The sequence below is a fragment of the Scyliorhinus canicula genome, chromosome 1 (genome assembly GCF_902713615.1).
Source record: "Scyliorhinus canicula chromosome 1, sScyCan1.1, whole genome shotgun sequence".
Taxonomy (NCBI): Eukaryota; Metazoa; Chordata; class Chondrichthyes; order Carcharhiniformes; family Scyliorhinidae; genus Scyliorhinus; species Scyliorhinus canicula.
In genome coordinates this window covers 276934594-276953739 of record NC_052146.1, presented here as the reverse complement: position 1 = coordinate 276953739, position 19146 = coordinate 276934594, and the positions used below count along the sequence as shown (strand labels likewise).

Sequence of the window (19146 nt, the reverse complement as noted above, 5' to 3'; positions counted from 1 at the left end):
TTTTCAGCAGACAAGGTGGAGGTAGACACGTATGGTAGGTATGTGATGGTTACAAGGTCTTTGGTAAGTAGGTTGGTGGTATTAGTTATAGTATATGCCCTGAATTGGGACAATACTACATTTATTAGGAAGCTGTTGGCTTCCATTCTAGATGTGGATACACACCAACTTATTTTTGTGACCGTTGTGTGTGTGTGGGGGGGGGGAAGAGAATCTGATGATGGTCAATTCTAGGACAAAATTGTTGCTGCTTTTGGGGTGGCGAAAACCCCATTAGCATTTATGGAACAGGTGGGGGTGGCTAATCCGTGGAGGTTTATGCATCCGGGGTTCGGGTAAGATATTCTCAATCTCCTCCCCAGTACACAAGGTGTACTCGAGGATTGACTTTTTTCTGGTGGATAGGTCTCTTCTCCCTTGGGTGAGGAAAGCAGAATAGTCAATGATTGTTACCTCAGATCATGCCCCTTATCTGGTAGGTTTGGATCTGGAGTCGGGTCCTGTTCAGCGCCCATCTTGGAGTTTAGATGTACGATTATTGACAGCTTTAGGGGTTTGTGGGCACATGTCCAAGGCCATTGGTGAGTATGTGGAATTCAATAAGAATCATTCGGTCTCGCCCTCCATGCTTTGGAAGACCTTTAAAGCAGTGATTAGAGGAGAGATGAGAGATTATATCATACAAGGTGCACATGGAGAAGGAGGAAAAGGCGGAATGGCAGAGGTTGGTTGATGATAACCGGGTGCTCCGGTTTCCTCCCACAAGTGCCGAAAGACATGCTTGTTTGGTGAATTGGACATTCTGAATTCTTCCTCAGTGTACCCGAATAGGCGTCGGAGTGTGGCGACTAGGGGATTTTCACAGTACTTCATTGCAGTGTTAATGTAAGCCTACTTGTGACATTAATAAAGATTATTATTTTCATTTGGCCAGCTTGAGGTATTTGAGAGTCCGGGTGGCCCTGATTGAGCCCGGTTGCATAAATTGAATTTTGCAAGTCTGGTGGACAAGGTTAAGTCCGATCTGCAAAAATGGGACAACCTTCCTCTGTCCCTGGCAGGCAGAGTCCAATTTATCAAATTGAAAATTGTTCCTAGGTTTTTGTTTTTATTTCAATATCTTCCTATTTTCCTCCCTAAAACCATTTTTTGGGAGGGTCAATAGGTTGATTTTGTCTTTTATATGGCCGGGCAAGATTCCGAGGGCTCAAAGAGTGGTTCTTCAAAGGGCACGACAGTCCAATGGGGTCAGGGGGTAACATTGCCGAATTGGTTTTATTATTATTGGGCGGCCAATGCCGAGAAGGTGCTGGGGTGGTTCAGTGACCCAGATGGGGCAGATGGAAGCAAGGTAGTGTAAGGGGTCTGGCCTGGGTGCGTTGGTGATGGCTCTGCTTCTGTTTTCCCCGTCTAGATACTCCTCGAATCCGGTGGTCCTAATGAGGATATGGGGACAATTCAGGCAGCATTTTAAGCTTTGAGCCATGTCACGGCTGGCCCCTATCTGTAGCTATGAGCCATGTCAAGGCTGGGCCCTATCTGTGCAAAACATTTATTTGAGCCATTGAGATTAGACGCAACAATCAGGGTGTGGGAAGGGAAGGGGCTGGAGAGATTCGGGGATCTGTTTATAGAGAGACAATTTGCCTGCTTGGAAGAATGGATAGCAAAGTTTGAGCTGGGTGGGAGGGTCAATTTGTTCAGGTACCTCCAGATAAGGAACTTTGTGCGGGTGGCTGTCCCAACATTTCCTGAAGCACTGCGGACCTTCACTGGCAGGGTCGGAAGAGCAGTATTTATGTGTGAATTGTGTCTGAGGCCTCGGGTTTGGTGGATGGAGATAAGACAAAATGGGAGAGGGACTTGGGCCTACAGTAGATGATGAGGTGTGGAGTAAAGCCCTTCGCAGAGTGAACTCCACGTCTACATCTGCGCGACAGTCTAATCCAGCTTTAGGTGGTGCACAGGGCTAGGTGACCAAAACTAAGATGAATGTTTTTTTTCCTGAGGTATAACAAAGATGCGAGCGGTGTTCCAAAGGGCCAGCCAATCACACACATGTTCTGGTCATGTCCCAAATTGGTAAGCTTTTGGGCTTCCTTCTTCAACACCATGTCGGCATTTCTGAAATTGAGCTGGAGCCTTGTCCTTTGGTGGCAATTTTTGGAGTGTCTGACTCACCAGGGCTGCAGACGGGAGTAAAGGCAGATGTCCTTGCCTTTGCCTCGCTGATTGCTCAGAGGCAAGTTCTGCTGGGGTGGAGATTCCCCTTCTCCGCCCAGCGCCTCGGTATTGTTGGGGGACTGAATGGAATTCTTGTACCTAGAGAAAGTCATGGACACGGTGAGGGGGTCGGTTGAGGCGTTCTACCAGAGATGGCAGCCGTTCATTACCTGCGGGGATTTGTTTTGTTTGCTTCGTTGTAGTTTTTTTAATCTTGGTGGTTGGGTGGATATGGTTGGTTGGGGTTTTTGTTATGTGGGTTTTGTGGTGCGGCATGGTGACACAGTGGTTAGAACTGCTGCCTCACAGCTCCAGGGTCCCAGGTTCAATTCCTTAGGTGACTGTATGGAGTTTGCACTCCCTCTCCTTGTCTGTGTGGGTTTCCTCCAGAAAGGTATTCACCTTTCTGTCCAAGTCATTCCATCCAAAACTGCCTCTTTGGACATTTGCTGGTGGATCAACAATCTCCACTGCATTCACTGCCAGAAAGTACACTCACCCCTGAACAAATTCCTTGTTATTCATGAGCCATCATGCATGTTAGCATTGAAATTATGGTGTTAACCGAAACTTCTCACTTCTGACTGAAACCTTCCTATGTAGCTATACTTACCACCATCTTCTGTGTTCGAATCACGAGTGTGTGGCCCATCATCAAATCACAGTGGTCTCTCTACCCCGAAAGAAGCTTTATCTTGGAGTATGCCTCGTGTCATGCGAGTGTCCCTTTAAGAAGGTTTTTGTCTTATCACATGGCTTCAGTGATATCATTTTGTGGGTGGAGCAGGGCTGTGGCTGTGAGTGGTTTGGTTTCAGTTTCAGTTTGTAGTGCAGAGGAGGAAAGAAGGGTTTTGCCGGTATCTCTCTCTTTTCATTTTTAAAAGCTGTTGCAGAAGTGGCTAACTGCTTCGGTAGCTTAAGACCATAAGACATAGGAGTGGAAGTAAGGCCATTCGGCCCATCGAGTCCACTCCGCCATTCAATCATGGCTGATGGGCATTTCAACTCCACCTACCAGCATTCTCCCCGTAGCCCTTAATTCCTCGCGACATCAAGAATTTATCTATCTCTGCCTTGAAGCCATTTAGCGTCCCGGCCTCCACTGCACTCTGCGGCAATGAATTAAAAGATAGTTTGCTTTAGGTGAAGGTCAGCAGCAGCAGTCCGGGGGGGGGTTTCATTTGTAAAGGGCAAATACCCCCACCGTATTTTATTAAATGGTTAAACTGTTAAATGGTTACGTTGTTATCTGTTTTACTGTTATGTTTTCTTTTTGTAGTGGCTTGTAAAAATTGAAAAATTTTGAATAAAAATAAATTTTTAAAAAAGATATAGTTTGCTTTCCGGAAGGAGTTTGAATCTGCTGGAGACTGGTTCAGAATCTCAGGAAAAAGACCAGTCCCATTCAAGTGTGCTCATCCTAGCCAAATTCAACATAAAAGTAATGGGTCGGGTGAACGTCATAATACACTTTGGAGTCTCTAAACCCTGGCCCATAACAATTGTTTCACTCCTCTTGCCTCTCTTTAAATGGTTATTCTCTACTCCCCAACAGATCTTCAATTTTGCTTAGATATCCTCCCTCTTTATCTCTCAGCCAATGCGCTGAATTTTTGGTGATTTCCACCTCAATACATTATGCCCTGCGGCCTGATTTTACTGCCCTCCAAGTCCACCTAGCCCTGTCCTTCCACATAAACCTCCTACCCATTTTTATACTTGTGCCGTTGAACTTGAAATCTCACCTGGTTTTCCTACCCCATAATCTTAAAAATCACTGACAAGCCATCTTTGACCATTTATTTGTATCACTCAGTGGCTAAAACCTCCTACCTCATTCCACATCCACTTCTTCCCGAATCTCGTGCTTGAAAAAACTCCCGAAAGTAAATTTAATTTACAATGCACTTTCAAACTCAAAAAAGCCTTTGGCCTTCCAGTCACCATATCTCTGCAGTTATGTATCTGTTCACCGTCCTCTCACATTGCCCTTAATGCCATTTGCACCCAGTAAAAATCTAACAGTCTTCCATGCTGGTCATTCATCCAACAGCGTCCGTATTGTCACTTGCACAAGTCCAGCTGCTGCAAACTTGAACATATTTTGTGCAGAACTAATTTAGCCATCCATCAGGAGATGGATTGGGCCTCATCCTCTTATCCCAAAACCATCTCCAGTCCCAGAATCACCTTGAAGACCAAAAACAGCTCATGGCTTTTTTTCTCCACTACTAAAGTTTCTCTTTAGAACCCTCTTCCTTGCCATATCAGTTCCAACAAGTATAAAGTGCTCATGACCCTTCTTTGCAACACTGAGACCATCCTTTCTACTACTTCTCCCATGCCCATTATCAATCACAGCAACCTTTGTCCTTCTAGGGCTCCCATGTCTGTTCATGCCCTCTCAAAAACTATCTTGACTCAGACCTGCCTCAACCCCATTTCCATCAAATTGCTGGCTATCCAAAGTTCCTTCTTGCCCCCCCCCCCCCCCCATAATAGCTGATGCTGATACTATAACTGATCACATACTGTAGATCTTCCCTAAAATTTTACTCTCAATATCTGTCTTTTCAAACTACCACCCAAATCTCCAATTTTGCTTGAGCATCGGGTAGCCTCCAAAACTTATCCACAACTCTATGTTTAAGTTTCTCTAATCAGGCATCTGCTCCTGCCACAGCATTAAAATAGCCCTGATAAAAGCCACAAATCACATCTTCTGTGACTGTGATCATGTGTATTTCACTTCACCTATCCATTTGATTAAAATCAGTTCCCTCATTCCAAGGAAAAAAACTGTACACCCCCCGAATAAATTTACATGTCACCAGGATAAGAAAATAGATCTTATTTCACATAATGAATGCACAGTAGTGGGTAATCTCCCTCTACTCTTCATTCATAGTATAAAAGCACCTTCTGATGTGCTGGAACCTCTGAGAGACCATGCATTATTTAAAGTCCATCCATAATGACTATAAAACAAGAGTCAAAATGGCAGGGGACAGGGAAGTTAATGCAGCTTTGTATATAGATCTATCTTTTTAAAATATGTTTAATTTACAAAGTGGTTTGGGAGAGGCCACCAAGAAAGCTGCTCCTTTCTACAGTTGTGAAAAATATGATCATTATTTGTGGCTCCTTAACTGGGAAACCAGATATAACACAAATAACATGCACTGTTTTTAGTAGCAGATGCAGGGAATTGATGTATTTTCTTTATTCATTCATGGGATGTGGGTGTCACTAGCTGGGCCTGCATTTATTACGCATTCCACTTGCCCTTAACCGAATAACTTGCAAGGCCATTTCATGGAGCATTTAAGAGATCTGGGGCGGGATTCTCCGGAGGATGTGTGTGTGTGGTAGAGAGCAGGAACTGCTGAGAGCTTCAGCGTGCTCGGCCTGGCGAGGCCAGCAACGCAATTCAACGTTATTGGTCCACTTAACGAGGCCGCATGGGCTTCTCACCACATCGCCAGACCCCACTAACAAGGTCAAGCAGTATCGCTTCTCGGCCTTTTGGCCAAGATGAGCTTGAGGTCAGGTGTAATGCTTGCCCCCCCTCCCCAGAGGGTCAGCCACAGGGCAGCCAGTACTGCCTGGGACGAGGTGACGGCAGCTGTGAACACCGGGTGTGAGCAGGAGGACTGGCCTCCAGTGCCGGAAAAAGGTCAACAATCTCCATCGGGCAGCTCGAGTGAGTAGACCCCCCCCCCCCAAAGACCTTTCCACCCCAACATGGGCAGGAGATGTCACTGGCAAAGCGTGGCACTGAGGCCAACACTGCTAGTGTGGCGACCGCAGTGGAGAGTACGACATCGGCACCGTTAGTGGAGGTGTCCAAGGTGTCGCGCAGTCAGTGACAACCATAGCCGAGGGTCCAGGCAGAATGTCAGCCTCGCTGGTGAATGTCACCCAGTACCAGGCTGACCTTGATGAGGTTCTACATGACATATCCCGCTTTCAGATGGGAATGGCCAAGGCGTTGAGGAGCTTGTTAGAGTCGCAGGTGGACACTGCTGAGGCGCTACAGACCATGGCCTATACACTGAGCAAGCATTGCCAAGGGCGTTGACACGATGGTGCAGACCATGGGGAACTGCCAGGGCTGGCAGAGCCAGATGATGCAGGGGCAGCCGAGGCTCAAACCAGCTGCCCCTCCGTCCCAAGGTGAACCGCAGGGCCCAATGGGCATTTAGCGGGAGGGGGGGGGGGCACTGGGTGCCAACCTGGACCCATTCCATGGAGTGGTGACCGTGGCCGCCAGCTCCCCTGAATTCCACCCCTCTGATGAAGTCGCATCTCGAAGTCAGCACACGGACAGGGCAGCGCGGCTAGGTCTCTGGCCCCAGAGGACGCAAGCCAGGGGCATCAAAGGCCACGGGACGAGGCAGCAGTTGGCTGTCTCCACCTCAGATCTACATCCTGGGGACACACCTGGACATACCGGTAGAGCTAGGAAGGCAAAGCACACTAAGGATAAATGAGAGCACCGGGGGTGGGAAGCAGCACATCGGGAGAGTGGGGAATTGTTACACACAATAAACACCGCTGTGCACAACCAGTATGATGCCTCTGCACTTTCTTCCGCAATGCAGGCCCACCTGAGAACCCTTAGCCCATCTCTCCAGGCACCTTTTCCTCCCCGTGGCACTCACCCACCCTCTGGCCGTGGACATGTCCCTGGAGCTGTGTCCCATCCCCTGGGTGTTCGGATGTTGGCTTCTGCATGTGTGCTGTCGCCTCCCGCAATGTTCAGGCACAGTGTTCATGCATCAAGACATGATTGGGATGCCCGGCAATGACTTCCACATGCTGTATGGCCTGCCTACCCATGGGAATCCATTTGGGTCGTGTTAAGTGCTTATTCAACCACGATTGCCAATTTCCTATTAACAATAGCCTTCAGCCGCACAGCCAGAGGCCGAGGCAGTCGATGGGAGTTATGGGTGATCTGTGGGTCAGACAGGCAGGGGCAAGGGTTGCCCTCGGAACAGGTACACAGGAGTTGGCATGGTGGTGCTGCCGCAGTTGCTCACCCCCCCTCCTCTCCCACGGCGGCCCATCCCTTCAGAGGGTCCCCCATCCCCAGCCAAGGGTCCCCCACACCTCACCAAGCACTGGGGTGGCAGGTCCAGGGCCCCGGGCTCTTTGCCTGTGAGCAAAGATGGCTACCTGGCTCCCCACAGAACCCCTTCCATCAGGTTCACGTTTTTAAAAAGGAAGACTAATCGATACCAGTGTGACCACGCTGGGAGGCAGCTGAATCAGAGGAGGCCATTGGATATGGGGGTCGCTCCTGTTAATTGTATGGAATTTGGGCTTAAGTGGTGATAATTGGTTTCTCACCAGACTACAGCGAGATCCCGATTTCGCCTATGGGAGCAGGCCAGTTGCATTGCAAACTGTTTGGCGCCCGGCGTGGTTCTAGTTTTCGGCCTCTCCCTTTATTCACAGCTTTCATTTCGCTCAAGCAAGAGCGCACTGAGGCTGGAGAATCACACCCCTGAGTCACAGGTAGGCCAGATGACCGATTTCCTTCCCTAAAGAACATTAGTGAACCAGGTGGGTTTTTATGACAATCGACAATCTGATGAGTTCGCATTTGAGATGCTACATGGTAATCATTAGACTTTTAATTCCAGATTTTTATTGAATTCAAATTTCACCATCTGCTGTCACCCTGGGTCTCAGGATTTCTAGTCCAGTGACAATACCACTACGCCACTGTGGACATCAGTCTCCTGTCAACTGAACCACAGAAACAACAAATGCCTAAAAGCCTCAACTTGCATATTGAAGAAATCAACACCAGAATAGAAGTTAATGTGAATGAAGCTTAAATTTTGGGCATCTTCTTTATTTTCAGCTTCTCCTTTCCTTTCCCCACACAAATAAAGTTCATTCAAAAAGGAACTTGAAATCAAACCAGAGAAAAATAAATGACTAGTTTACACAAAACAAAGCGTTAAAGCTTTTGTCTGAACTGAATGTCCTTCTTATAGTGTTGAATGTGTGAGGGTATTGTTGCTAACAGTTGCAGACACATTGGCTCTGTACTGAATTGGACAATAAAAATCCTTTCTCCACTAGCTTCTTGCTAGCAAGTAAATTCCTCAGATTTCAGCCACTTTAAATTAAAACTGAGAATCAACTCCCCCAACTCACATCCTCCAATGTTTTCCTCTTTACAAATTCATCAGAACTCAGTGATTCATGCTGAAGCGTTTGGGTCCATGTGACAGGACCCTCTCATTCAATTGTTTTTGCTTCTTAAGAACATTAGAAATAAGAGTAGGTAATATACAAATGCCTCAAAATATATTTATAAAAAGTGTAGGCTATCTGACCCGTCAGGCCTGTGCTATTTAATACGATCATGGCTGAACTTTACATTACCTCTGCTTTTCTGTCCTATTGCCATATGTCTTGATTGCCTTAGAGCTCCAAAACCTGGTGATCTTAGTCTTAATAGGCAGCATGGCGTCACATTGGTAAGCACTGCAGACTCACAGCGCCATGGACTCGGCTTCAATTCCGACCTCGGGTGACTACTCTGGGGCTGGTTTAGCACACGGCTAAATCGCTGGCTTTGAAAGCAGACCAGCAGCACGGTTCAATTCCCGTACCAGACTCCCCGAACAGGCGCCGGAATGTGGCGACTAGGGGCTTTTCACGGTAACTTCATTTGAAGCCTACTTGTGACGATAAGCGATTTACATTGCTACCTGTGTGGAGTTTGCACATTCTCCCCGTGTTTGTGTGGGTTTTCTCTGGGTATTCCAGTTTCCTCCCACAGTCCAAAGGTCTGCAGGTAAGGTGGATTAGCCATGATAAATATCTCCTTTAATGTCCAACGGTTAGGTGGGGTTGCAGGAGAGTTGGTGCGCTCTTTCAGAGGATCAATGCAGACTCAATTGGCCTCTTACTGCATTGTAGGAATTGTATAAATAGTCATCGAATATGCATCCACACGTCTTGAAGGCAGAGAATTCCAAAGATTCAGAACCCCGTGACAAATATCTCCTCATCGCAGTCTTAAAGCATCAAACCCTCATCCTAATTCAGTAATCCCTTGTTCAAGATTCTCTAATTAGCTAAATAGCTGCTCGATATCTGCCTTATCAAGTCTTGTTGTTTCAATGAGATTACATCCTCATTCCTCTACTCCATAAATTCATTTGACTCAATCCCTCCTTAGAGGAGGGCCCTCTCATCCCAGAAATCAATCTATTTGGCTTTCATTGCACTCCATTTAAGGCAAGAATGTCCTTTTTATTAATTAATTCATGGGATGTGGGCATCACTGGCTGGGGCAACATATATTGCCCATCCTTAATTGCCCTCGAGAAGGTGGTACTGAGCTGCCTTTTTGACAGCTGCAGTCCATGTGGTGCAGGTGCACCCACAGTGCAGTAAGGGAGTACCAGGATTTTGACCCAGTGACAGTGAAGAATCAGTGATATATTTCCAAATCAGGATGGAGAGTGGTTTGGAGGAGATCTTCTAGGTGGTGTTTATATTTGTCTGCAATCCTTGTCCTTCTTGGAGCAAACGTGGGTTTAGAGGGCACTGTCTAAGGAGACCCTGCAGTTCACCTTGTAGATGGTACACACTGCTTCCACTGCTCTTCTTTGGTGGAAGGAGTGAATGTTTGGGGATGGGGTGCCAATCAAATGGGCTGCTTTGTCCTGGTGGTGTCAAGCTTTTGGAGTGTTGTTGGAGCAGGAGAAGCACTCATCCAGTCAAGTGCTGAGTATTCCATCACACTCCTGACCTGTGCCTTGTAAATAGTGGAAAGGCTTTGACGAGTCAGGAGGCAAATTATCACTGCAGGATTCCAAGTGTCTGGCCTGCTGGGTGGCACGGCAGCATAATGGATAGCACTGTTGCTTCACAGCTCCAGGGTCCCAGACTCTATTCCCGGTTTGGGTGACTGACTGTGTGGAGTCTGCAATTTCTCCCAGAGTCTGCGTGGGTTTCCTCCCACAGTCCAAAGATTTGCAGGTCAGGTGGATTGGCCATGCTAAATTGCCCTTTGTCCAAAAAAGGTTAGGTGGGTTACAAGGATAGGGTGGAGGTGTGGGCTTAAGTAGAGCACTCTTTCCAAGGGCCGGTGCAGACTCGATGGGCCGAATGGCCTCCTTCTACACTGTAAATTCTGTGATTAGTACTGTGATCCTTTCTTAGGTAAGGAGGCTACAACAGTAAGAGATACTTCAGTTGTGGTCTTCATTCTTATATTCTCGCCCCCTTGCAATAAGACTAACATGGTATTTGCCTTCCTAATGGTTTGCTCTACCTGCATGTTTAGTTTCTGTGATTTGTGTGCAAGGACTCCAACCCCTTCTGAATTTTAACATTTTGCAATCTCTCACCATTTAAAAAAAAATAATAATCTGCTTTTACATTCTTCCTACACTTCCCTACATCTTCACCATCTGCTACCTTGTTCAATCACTTCACAGGTCTTTATTCCTTTTCAGTCTTTTTATGTCCTCCTCAGTTTACATTCCTACCTTGCTTTGTACCATCAGCAAATTTAGAGCTAAGTCAATAGTATAGCTACGAGTCCTCTTATCGAAGTTAATAATATAGATCGTAAATAGCTGAGGTCCAAGCACTGAAACCTGTGACACAATAGGAGTTGCACCCTGACATTCTGAAATTGACCTGCTTATTTCTGTGTATCAAACAATCCCCAATCCATGTTATTATTCCGAATCTCAGGAGCCCTAATTTTGTGTAACAGGCAGCACTGTGGTGCAGTGGTTAGCACTGCTGCCTCACGGCGCCGAGGTCCCAGGTTCGATCCCAGCCCTGGGTCACTGTCTGTGTGGAGTTTGCACATTCTCCCAGTGTCTGCGTGGGTTTCGCCTCCACAACCCAGATGGATTGGCCATGCTAAATTGCCCCGTAATTGGACAAAATTAATTGGGTACTCTTTTTTTTTAATAAATTTTGTGCAACAACCTCTCATGTGGTACCTTATCAAATGCCTTCTAAAATCCAACTATCCAATGGTTCCCCCTTATCCATCCTGAATAAATTTTTCAAACACAATTTCCCTGACACAAAACCATGTCAACTCTGCCTAATCATGTTGTGATTTTCCAGCTATGCTGTACCACATCTTTAAGAACATATTCTAATATTCTCCATGCGACTGATGTCAGCCGAACTGACCTATAGTGCTCTGCATTCTCTCTTCCTCATTTCTCAAACGGAGGGAATATTTGCTACCTTACAAACCACAGGAATCCGCTCTAGAATTAGGAAATTCTGAAAACCAATGCATCTTACTTTTTCTGCAGTCTTCTGAAATCTTAGCTACCTGGTTCAGGGGATATCATACATTGGTTTCAGACCCTCTAATTTCTTCATGATCAAGCCTGGTCAGTAGGCAAGGTATTTAACCAACACAACAGGTGAGCTTCACCTCATCCTCACCTAGCATTCACATATGCATACAGCAACAGAAGACACTGAATGGTAACTAGGTAATACGTCACTTTCAGTACTGTGTTCAGTTTAAGATACAAAGATGTAAGCAAAATATTGCAGTGGTGGAGGTAGTGCAGAGCAGAACCACAAAGCTAAAATAAAAGCAAAACACTTCAGATGCTGGAGATCAGAAATAAAACCAGAAAATGCTGGAATAGCTCAACAGGTCTGGCACCATCCGTGGAGAGAGGAAGAGAGTTAACGTAGAGAGTCCATTAACACTGTTTCTCTCTCCACAGATTCTGCCAGGCCTGCTGAGCTCTTCCAACACTTTCTGTTTTTATTTCAGAACCACAAGGCTGATTCTAACTGACAAAGAATTGAGCTACAAGAGAAGATTAAAGAAACTATTGCACTTTAACCTTTAAAAAGTGAATGAAAGTGGCCTGCCTTATAGAAGTATACAACACGTTATATTTATATATCAAGTTTAACATGATTAAACACCCCAAGGTGCTTCACAGAAGCATTATAAAACAAACTATGACAGAGTCACGCAAGGTGATATTAGGTCAGATAGCCAAAAGCTTGTTCAAAAATGTAAGTTTTAAGAAGTGTCTTAAAGGAGGAAAGCAAGGTTGAGAGGCAAAGAGGTGTAGGGAGGGAGTTCCAGAGATTGAGCTGCGGCAGCTGAAGGCACGGCAACAAAGGTGGTGCAGTTATAATTAGGAATGTACACAAACACCACCCGCCCTGCTGCTGTTCGCCCTAGCGATCGAACCACTAGCAGTCGCGCTCAGAGCCGTAAAGAATTGGAAGGAGATCCGAAGAGGACGACCTGCTCTTCCATATCACCAATCCACACAGCAGCACGGAGGCAATCATGGTGCTCCTGAAAGATTTTAGAACCTTCTCGGGCTACAAACTCAACCTGAGCAAAAGTGAGATCTTCCCAGTGAACCCATGGGGGAGAGGCAGAGCTGTAGGGACTGCTATTTAAACAGGCCCAAACAAATTCCGCTACTTGGGGATCCAAATTGCCCATGACTGGGCAGAGACCCACAAGTGGAACCTGACCAGCCTGGTGGAGGAATTTAAAAAGGACCTGCAGAGGTGGGACACACTCCCACTCTCCCTGGCGAGGAGGGTGCATACGATCGAGATAAACCTACTTCCCAGGTTCTTCTTCCTGTTCAGATCCATACCGATCTACAGCCCCAAGGTCTTTTTCAACTCAGTGGAAAAACCGATCATGGAAAAATTGATCATAGTATTTGTGTGTGGGGTGGGGGAAAGAGAGAACCCTAGGATCCTTTAAAAAGTCTGACAAAGGAGAAGCATGGGAAGCCAAGCCCTCCGAAACCTGCAGTATTACCACTGGGCAGCAACAGCTGAATGGGTAAAGAGATGGATAAAGGAACCGGAGGCAGAATGGGTAAGAATGGCTACTGCAGAACTCCCATCCCCACTGACCAGGCACTCAACGAGCCCAGTGGGGATAGCCACACTCCGGTCGTGGAATTAACTATATCAGCACTTCAGACTAACCAAGATGTCCATTAAGGCCCCCATCTGCAACAAGCACAGGTTTGCACCAGCCAAAATGGATGCCACCTTCAAAAGGTGGAGGCAACAGACTACAGACTGACAACACTAGTGGAACTGACCGAAGTTCCAACTGATCGGTGGAAACGAATTAAGATACATACAAAGCAAAAGCTTCTGATGTAGGGAAACAAAGACCTACCCATGGCCACCACAAAAATCATTATCAGAGGACCTATGGACACAGACATCCTAGGTAAGGGAAACTGCAGGAACCTGTATAGGTGACTATTGGGAATGGCATGATTGCCACCGGACGAGAGCAGGGGAAAATTGGAAGTGGGCCATGGGTTTGAAGTAGGGTGGGGATTCTGGACCAAAGCACTGCACAAGCTCTACTCCACCTCCACTTGCGTGAGGCTAAGCCGAATGCAGCTAAAAGTGTTACACAGAGCTCACTTAATCAGAACCCCAATTAGTAGATTCTTCGTCGAGGTGGAGGACAAATGTAAACAATGCCAAGGAGGCCCAGCCAACCACACCCACATATTCTGGTCATGCCACAGACTAGTCGGGTTCTGGACAGCCTTCTTCGAGGCGATGTTCAAGGTTATGGGTGGAGTCGTGCCTGAGAGTGGCAGTCCACAGGGTATCAGAGCAGCCAGAACGCTTTATGGGGAGGAGGGCTGAAGCCCTTGCCTCCCTAATAATAATCTTTATTGTCACAAGTAGGCTTACATTAACACGGCAATTACGTTACTGTGAAAAGCCCCTAGTCACCACGTTCCGGCACCTGTTCGGGTACACAGAGGGAAAATTTAGAATATCCAATTCCCCGAATCGCCCACTGGAGAATCCTGCTCGGCTGGCGATCAGCAGCACCAACCAAAGCTACAGACTGGCTTCCGACCTATTGGAAATTCTCCAAATCAAATTCGGGGGTCGGAAGAAGGCTTCCACAAACATGGGAGCCATTCATCAATCTGTTTGTAGTCTGCAACCAATAAGCCAGAGGGAGGGGTGTCTGCAGAAGAACCATGGGGGGGGGGGGGGGAGGAGAAGAGAGAACAAAGAGGCACAGTACTCAACCATACCTAACATGAAACATTACACTTAGCACCATGCCACCCCAACGGGTCCAGGTTGGAAGATCCAATGAACAAAGACATGCCAGATAGCAAGAATGGGAGTATGGTCAGGAAGAAAGGTGGGGGGAGATAGCAGCAGGAGGCCAAGCCAAAACCAGGCACCCGAAAAGAAATGTAAATTGTAACTGATGTACATAGTGAATGGCAACCGATGTATATAGTTTGTGTGGTTGTTCACGTTCATCTTTTGTACAAAAAGAAAATCACTAATAAAAACATTTTTTAAAATAGTAATAATTGGGAATGTACAAGAGGCCAGAGGAATATTGACATCACAGATACAAACATACATACAAATATACAACTCAGGAACATGAAGAGGCCATTCAGCGCCTTGTCTGCTCCACCATTCAGTAAGATCATGGATGATTCTGTTCAAGTCTGCATGTTCTCCCCGTACCTGCGTGGGTTTCCGGCTTCCTCCCACAGTCCAAAGATGTGCAGGATAGATGGATTGGTAATGCTAAATTGCCCCTTAGTGTCCAAAAAGGTTAGGTCGGGTTACGGGGATAGGGTGGAGGTGCAGGCTTAAGTGGGGCGCTCTTTCCAAGGGCTAGTGCAGACTCCATGGCCAAATGGCCTCCTTCTGCACTGTAAATTCTATGATTCTGGCATTAACTCTCACTTTCCTTCCTGCCCCCGATATCCTTTGACTCCCTTGTGAATCTCCCGGAACGCCTTGACCCACTTCAATTCGCATACCGCCGCAACCGGTCCACATCAGACGCCATTTCCCTGGCCCTACACTCATCCCTAGAGCATCTCGAAAACAAGGACTCCTACATCAGACTCCTATTTATTGACTACAGCTCCGCCTTCAACACCATAATCCCAGCCAAGCTCATATCAAAGCTCCAACAACTTGGCTCTCCACTCTGTAACTGGATCCTTGACTTTCTGACCAACAGACCACAGTCAGTAAGAATGAACACCAACACCTCCTCCACAATAGCCCTCAATACCGGTGCCCCGCAAGGCTGCGTACTTAGCCCCCTACTCTACTCCCTGTACACACACGACTGAGTGGCAAAACTTGGTTCCAACTCCATCTACAAGTTTGCTGACGATACGACCATAGTGGGCCGGATCTCGAATAATGACGAGTCCGAATACAGGCGGGAGATAGAGAACCTAGTGGAGTGGTGTAACGACAACAATCTCTCCCTCAATGCCAGCAAAACTAAAGAGCTGGTCATCGACTTCAGGAAGCAAAGTACTGTACACATCCCTGTCAGCATCAATGGAGCCGAGGTGGAGATGGTTAGCAGTTTCAAATTCCTAGGGGTGCACATCACCAAAAATCTATCCTGGTCCACTCACGTCGACGCTATCACCAAGAAAGCACAACAGCGCCTATGCTTCCTCAGGAAACTAAGGAAATTCGGCATGTCCACATTAACCCTTACCTACTTTTACAGATGCACTATAGAAAGCATCCCATCGGGCTGCATCACAGCCTGGTATGGCAACTGCTCGGCCCAGGACCGCAAGGAACTTCAGAGAGTCGTGAATACCGCCCAGTCCATCACACAAACCTGCCTCCCATCCATTGATTCCATCTACACCTCCCGCTGCCGGGGGGAAAGCGGGCAGCATAATCAAGGATCCCTCCCACCCGGCTTACTCACTTTTCCAACTTCTTCCATCGGGCAGGAGATTCAGAAGTCTGAGAACACGCACGAACAGACTCAAAAACAGCTTCTTCCCCACTGTCACCAGACTCCTAAATGACCCTCTTATTGACTGATCTCATTAACACTACACCCTGTATGCTTCAACCGATGCCAATGCTTATGTAGTTACATTGTATATCTTGTGTTGCCCTATTATGTATTATCATGTATTTTCTTGAATTTTGTTCAATTCCCTTGTCTTCCATGTACTGAATGATCTGTTGAGCTGCTTGAAGAAAAATACTTTTCACTGTACCTCGGTACACGTGACAATAAACAAATCCAATCCAATCCAATTAAGAATCCATTAATTATGGCTTTAAAAATATTCAATGGCCCTGCTTCCATTGCTCTCTGGAGAAGTATCACAAACTCACGACCCTCTGACAGAAAATCTTCTCCTCCTCTCCATTTTAAATAGGAGACCCCTTATTTCTCCATTTCAAGTCGGAGACCCCTTATTTTTAAACTGTGACCCCAAGTTCTAGTCTCTCCCACAAGGGGAAACATTCTTTTGGCATCCACCCTGTCAAGTCTCCTCAGAATCTTTATGTTTCAATAAAATTGTTTCACATTCTTCTAAACTCCAATAGATACATGCCCAACCTTTCCTTATAGGATAACCCCTCATCCCAGGAATCTGTTAGTGAGCGAGTGAGTGGAGTGAAACCTCTCTGAACTGCTTCTATTTACATCCTTTCTTAAATAAGACGACCAAAACTGTCCACCGTACTCTAGGCCATTGGGATTTTCTTGTCTCCGCTGGCAGCAAACTCCTGCCTGCGGGTTTCCTAGTGGCGTTGGGTGGCTTCAACAAGAAATCCCATTTACAAGTGGAGGGAAGGGCAAATCCCGTCGCCCACGAATGGTGCGCCTCCAGGAAACACGTGGCAGGTGGACCAGAGAATCCCGCTTGTAGTCTCACCAATGCCTTGTATTACTGTAGCAAAGCATCTCTACTTTCATATTCCCTTCCCATTGCAATAAATGACAACATTTAATTTGTCCTCCTAATCACTTGCTGTGCCTGCATTCCGATATTTTGTGATTCATGTACCAGGACACCCAGATCCTCTGTTCTGCAGTCTTCCCCAGTTAAATATGATGTTCTTTGTTTATATCTCAATAGACTTAATAGTTGTCCTGAAACACTGGATAAAAGGATAAGGAAGTGCTGGACTAGCTCACATCATTGATTCCAAAGAAGTGCTAGCAGTGGTGGACAATAAGTACATTTGCTTCTGCCATTGTACAGAATTGCAGTTGGGGAGAGAGGAAATAGCTGCTGGGGGCAGAGCACAGCAATATCACACAATCTGTAGCACTTACCCAAAAGGATTGTACTCTGATCAGTTCAACAGAATTTCACTTGATCAATGTCAGCACAAAATAGTCATTTCATTTCAATGTCTGCAATTGAAATAAGAACACACAGGATTCAGGCAAAATTTCAAAAACTTTTCTGACACGCACTGAAAAAGCAAGCTTAATCCCCATGATTACATATAGCAACATAATAAAGGAGTTATTTCTCTCAATTTTCCCCCTTTTTGTTATGAAGGTACAGGCTCAATAGCCTACTGGAGATTGCAGTGAAGTATTTTGCCTAAGACTTGCAAACATTCAAGCAGGAAATATTATTATTCGCAAGTATCTGGGATGGGCAATAAAAATGCTGGTCTAGCCAGCAACACCCACATCCTGTGAAAGAATTGTTGAAAAAAATCAGTGGGCTATCTCACTACATGGAATATCATGATCAAGCATAATCCATGCTGATCTCATCATCTATACTTTCCAGTAGTAGTTTCTGGATAAGGATTGGAAGTGTGACCTCTGGCTGATTTTTCTCCTTCACAGGTAGAGGCCAATTGTGGTGATCCAATTGCTGCCCAAAGTGACATCCACTTAAAAAGAGCAGTCAAACCCTGCCCCTTCTGAATTATATTGCTTTTATGACAAAATTGTTGCCCCTGGAGGACTTCTGAATGACTGCTAATAGCCATATTATCACTAGCAGAAAGGCTTGACAGAAGCTTTAGGCCAAAATAATGGAGCATGCAGGATGGAAATATGGCAGTGGATTATAAAAGTTGTTACTTATAAAATGTATTTAATTTACAAAAGTCTGGAGGACGCGAGCGGTTAGCGTATATTCTGTTCAAATCATCAATGTGTACAAAGCACTGCAATAACCAAAACAAAATAAAACCAATATTGTGTGAGAAGTCAAGGACATGAAAAGATTTTTTATTCTATTCTTATGCAAGCTGTGCAGTTCAATAAACACCACAGTATATTCCAGACAACATTTAGAGGAAGGTAGTTCCATCCAAATCTCACCCTCCCCCACCATCAGACTGGTGATAAAACACCCATTTTATCTCAGCAGGATTTGGAGTCAGCAGACTGTCACATTTGACTGTGTCACACCTCAGGGATCCCACTGGGAGTAAATTTGTTGATAATGTCTGGAATCTGCAAGTTTCTATTTCAAGTAGCAGTATTCAATATACTGAAGAGCAGTGAAAATGTCGAATGAAAACAAAATAATGGGAAAACTCAGCAAGTCTGGCAGCATCTGTGAAGATAGAAGCAGGGCTAACGTTTTCTAGTCCAATATGGCTCTTCTTTGGAACTTTTTGGCAAGACACATTGTTACATAGGCTAAAGTAGTCGAAACTTCCTATGAAATCAACTACTGATCTCAACCAGACCATTGTAGAGGCAAACATCTCCAAGGGGATAATCCAACTGAAATGTTTACATATGCATGGTTAAACGACAAGGGCAAGACCGAGCTTGGCTGTAACGCTCCTTAAAAGCCTCCACCCACATTCACTGTCTAGGCTAACACATTTAAATGACATGAATAATATGATCCTTTTAGGAAAGGAAAATACTGAAGGTTGAAAAATCCAGAGGAAAGCCAGCAAATACGTATTTTAGCGTCTAAACTTTCTCTGTATAATAATGATGATCGTCTAAGTACTACTTCACCAATAATCTTACTAAATTTCTTATAGAATGTTAATCGCATTATCCAGGATGCACAGCGTTTAAATAGTATTCCGGGGAAGACTATTTGCAAAGTATTGAAGGGGTGA

General features: G+C 45.8%; 1 protein-coding gene and 1 long non-coding RNA gene across 3 annotated transcripts in view; one reads left to right on the top strand and one right to left on the bottom strand.

Moving 5' to 3' along the window:
- Positions 1-19146, top strand: part of LOC119974671 — a 162820-nt gene that overhangs the window by 122628 nt on the left and 21046 nt on the right. The window lies entirely within an intron of this gene.
- Positions 1-19146, bottom strand: part of LOC119974666 (forkhead box protein N2-like) — a 108551-nt gene that overhangs the window by 88020 nt on the left and 1385 nt on the right. Inside the window, 1 exon segment of the mRNA XM_038813747.1 lies at positions 17369-17449. The gene's annotated coding sequence lies outside the window, so the exon portion shown is untranslated.